The sequence below is a fragment of the Thamnophis elegans genome, chromosome Z (genome assembly GCF_009769535.1).
Source record: "Thamnophis elegans isolate rThaEle1 chromosome Z, rThaEle1.pri, whole genome shotgun sequence".
NCBI lineage: Eukaryota > Metazoa > Chordata > Lepidosauria > Squamata > Colubridae > Thamnophis > Thamnophis elegans.
The window spans coordinates 129,699,656-129,704,536 of NC_045558.1; positions in this window are offsets into that span (position 1 = coordinate 129,699,656).

Here is a 4,881-nt window from a genome sequence, read left to right on the forward strand (position 1 = left end):
TCACGGCCCCACAAATTAATATGGAGGGGCAAAATGACAGGTTTGGTGTGAGCTACAGCAAGAGAATCAGTAGAAATAACTGGTAGCCAATGCTTACTGATTTTTGCCGTTTGGATGCCGCCTACGCCGCGGACTGCGGGAGACGCTTCAGTAGGCCAATCAGGTGGCCACTCCTCCTCACGAATGACCGAAACGTCCGCTCCGGTATCTAAAATACCAAGAAAGGAGTGGCCCTTAATTTGAAATTTAGCTGAGGGACGGGCATGTTTCATGGTTTTTTCTATAGCCATGGCTTCATGGCTGTAATCATTTGGGTCTGTCTCGAGGGGTACCGGAATGGCTGTGGCTACCAGGGATCCCTCGGGAACATGCATTGGGACATTAGGAATAAAAATCAAAGCAACAGAAGAGAAATCAGAAGAGTCAGTAAGAAAGGGAGTGGCAAGGACTCCCTGAGACATGAAATCACGATGAGGAAAGACCAAAAGAGGCATTGTAGGGGGTAATGGAATAGAAGTAGCCAGGATCACTGGAAGGAAATAGGAAGAACCAGGCATTGGAGCATCTATAGGTTCACTTGCCAAGAGATTGAAATAAGAAGGGAGATAGGAGACATGTATAGCAGCCTCAGCCTTTTGTGTGGGGCTGGCCGAATGCCCCAGGATTAGTTTCCCGACGGGGGGTCAGGTTTGGGCATGGGGTTTGTGCGACATTGATTTGCCCAGTGAAATCCCCTTTTGCAACGAGGACAGACTGTTTTTGGCTTCGGTGGGCGAGAGCTTGCAGCAGCAGCCCCACCCCCTGGTGCACGGCACTGAGAGCGAAAATGGCCAGGCTTCCCACAATTAAAACAATTGCCTGATTTAGGATTATTGCGGGAAATTCCCTGGATGGCCATGGCCAAAGTTTCCATGTTATAGGCGTTAGTGCCAACCACCCGACAAGCCTGCAGGTAGTCAGCAATGGTGGCATCAGGTTTACTCACGAGAGGGTGCAAAACTTTTTGACAATCCGGATTAGCATGTTCATAAGCCAATTTCATAAGCAATTCATTTCGAGCATCAACATTTTCAATTTGACGTGCCAATGCCTTTTGCAGGTCATCGATAAAGTCAGAGTATGCCTGATTTGAGCCCTGTATAATTTTTGAAAAAGATTTAAGGGGGGTGGAGGTGACATCATCCACCTTTTTCAGGGCTGCCAGAGCTGCATCGGTCACAAGAGCAGGTAAACCCCTGTGAATGGCTTTTTGAATTTCACAAGCATATTGAGTCATATTGAGATGACCAAATAGAAAATTGGGAAGGGGTCATCAACATACCACACAACAGTTTCCAGTCTACTAAAGTCATAGTGTAAGTATTAGCTGTGGTTTCAAACATCCCTTGTGCATAAGGAGAGGTGATCCCATACGAGGAGACAGCAGACTTAAGGTCTCTGAGAACCTTGTAAGGGATGGGGACATAATTTGGAATAATTTGGCCTGGATTGTTTGGGTCCGGGATCATTTCAATTGGAAAACAAGCAGAAACGTCCTCTAAAGGGACTTCCCCTTTTTGAAAACCTTCCTTTACAGCTGCAGCTATGCCACCCTCACAAAAGGGTGTCACAGAAGAAGCCAGTGGCATTCCTGAATGCTGAGGAGCCTCAGGGGCAGAGGGGGATGGAGATTTGCACATAAGGGAGGAAGAGGCCTTGGATTCAGAGTGTGAATTTAGTGAAGAGGTTTCCAAATATGGCGGGGGGGCGTCCGGTCCCCCCATCATGGACTTTTCATGAACTTTTAAGCATTCCATGACGATCTGCCAAGTGGAGAGTATTTTCACTGGTGCCCTTGGAGGCTGGTGAAAATACTTCCCTAATTTTTCCCAAATGGCTGTTCGAATTGAGCCTTTTTCAGGGTATGAGGGACAATGTTTATAGATGTATTTGAGAAGGTCAGTAAGGTCTTTTTTTGAAGGGATGGGGAGAGAGTTCCCATTGTTTTTTAAGATTAATATTGAGGATTTGGACAATTCTCTAAGTTCGAAAAGGTGTGCAACCTGAGGCTTAGAGAATCCTGCCCCCATTACTCACGAGTCTGGGAGGATGCTCCGTCTGCGATGGCCGGTCCTGGTATGCAAGAGGCGTTCCTTCGCCAGTGAGCAAGAGGACTCCAAATTGGGACGGATGCAGCGACGTGCTTGATCAGCAAGATCACGTCGGGGTCACCAGTTGCTGCTTTTTCACGCTTCTGATGGGCCGCTCATGCTTGTAGCCGAATGAGAAGAAAAAACACCGGACAAATCCTTCTTGTGATAAGCTTTGGCCCCGAGCAATGCCCGGGAGGCTTTTTTATTAGTCCCAAACAAAGAAAAGGTGTATACACAATTACATCAACAGGCACATGACTAAATACTCCAATGATAATAATGCTGCATGGCAAAAAGCTTTGTCTCTGGGCAAAAGAAGAGATGAGTGAAAAGGGGGGCTGCTTCTTCCCTGGGCAGGAGAAGAGAGATAAGGAATAGGGAGGGGGGAGTGGAGGAAAGTGAGCAGCTCGCATTCCTGCCTTTGAAATGCTAACTGCTAGATAGATGCTGGTACAGAAAGGCACGCTAATTAATAGGAAGACTTACGTATTACTAACAAGAATGTTTTTGTTAGCATCCATCTCTGGGCCTGTGTTTTCCAGACAGCCTTAGCCGTCCTATACACAGAAGTGGTAATGGATCTCAACACTCCACCTTCCACCTCACAGCAGTGGCACTGGCATGCTGCACAGTCCCCTGCCTTCCCACAAGCAAGCAGAAGAAGTGGGAATCCCATTCATGGAAAAATGTGCTTATTTTGGGACCCAAAAGAAAATAAGACACGGTCTTATTTTCAGGGAAACACATTTATATGTCTGTCTGTCTGTCTCGCTATCTGTCCATCCATAGATAGATAGATAGATAGATAGATAGATAGATAGATAGATAGATAGATAGATCTTTCTCTCTAGCTCTCAGATGGTGAACCTATGCCATGCATGCCACAGGTGGCACGCGGAGTCATTTGTCAGGGCACGTGAGGCGTTGCCCTTTCATCTGGCCAGCATGCATGCATGCACTGACCAGGTGAGTTCAACCTTTTTTAAAGTCATTTTTTGCCCTCCCCATGTCCAAGCCTTTATAGTGTAGGGCAAAAACATCCCCCCCCCAAGTCCTCTGGAGGCTTCAGGAGCTTCCCTGAAGCCTCTGGAGCACTAAAAACTGGCCCTATGGGCAAACTGGAACTCCTGGAACTGACTTCTGGTTTGCTCGTCGGGCCAGTTTAAGCCCTCCGGAGCCTTCACGGACCTTCAGGAGTCTACCCTAAGGGCTCCGGAGGAGTAAAAACGATCTGACGAGGAAACCACAAGTCACGTCAGGTTTACTCATAGGGTCATTTTTTGTCCTCCGGAGCCTTCAGGGAAGCCTCTGGAAGGCCCTCGAAGGCTCCAGAGGGCTTAAACCGACCCTACGAGAAACCAGAACTTTGTTCCCGAACTTACAGTTTGCCCATACGGATGGTTTTATGCACCTGAAGCATCTGGAGGTCCTCCAGGAGGGGCAGAACGACAGTTTTCACCCTCCCCAGGCTCCTATAAAGCATCTGGAGCCTGAGGAGGGCAAAAGGCATGCAAAATATGGGGGGGCTGTCATGCGCGCATGGACACTGCGGAGGTCCCACATTCACTTATAGGTATGGCACGCCTGTGCACAACCCCCCCATGCTTCCAATGCTTATGGCACGTGAGCCAAAAAAGGTCCGCCATCACTACTCTAGCTCTATCCTTTACTTAGGATATTACTCGGAATTTTCCCCTAAACGTTTAAAAACTGGTTGTGAAGAATATTTGGAAGGTTTTTTCAGGGGGTAGGGCTGTTATGAAGCTTCTGGTCTCTGAGAGAAAACAAAGCCTTAATTTTAAGATTATAATTCTAAAAAAACAATTCATACAGTTCCTTTCCATCTAAATCATGTATGTCAAACTTGCAGCATCAGGTTGCTGCCACATGATGTCCCACAATGTTTTTTCCTTCATGGAGGCGGGCATTCGCGTGGCCTGCGCATGACATATCTGGCCCATGGGCCACCAGTTTGACACCCTTAATTCAAAATAATTATCTAACATTTCAAACAAAAGATGGGGAACAGATCTCTAGGTTCTGATGACACCCAAACGCTGCAAAAGATGAACATGATGAAGGTGACAAATGTGGCTTCATTGAAGCTGTCAGGTAAATTTCTAGCTAGGGAGGCCTCCATGAAGGAATTTCTTTGTTTCACAAATCTGTGTTTCCTTTGTATTTAGTTTTTATTCCCTCACTTATGTAACTATTAAATTATAAATAACTGTATGTGGTCCTTTCCCAACCATATGGAAGGGCCCACCTTTGCTTGGATCCTATTAAATGTGTTATTTTAAGAGAATTGGGGTCTGCCTATTAGTCCACACGAGGCCTAACCTAGAGAGTACATACAACAATATAGCATTTGGGTGCCCCTTTGCCTATCTATAACTGATTTTGCAAGGTACAGACAGAAATATTGTCTTTACTCCCACATAAAGCTGTGAAACACATGTGCTGCAGTAATAACATTATTTTCACATTAGAACACCTCAGATAGATGATACATTTTCCTCTTGGTTTTTTTTAATTCATATTACATAATGTTAACTAATCTTTGAAAGAAAAGATTCAGAACAGCTGAATAGGTTCATGAGATGACCCAGAAAACATTTTGTATTTACCATTATGTACATTAACTTGGTATTCCGATTTGAAGCAATACAGGAGACCCAAACGCTGCCAAAATGTGAAAGTTGTAGGTTAAAGACTGGGCTTCATTCAAGATGTTAGGTAAAATTCAGTT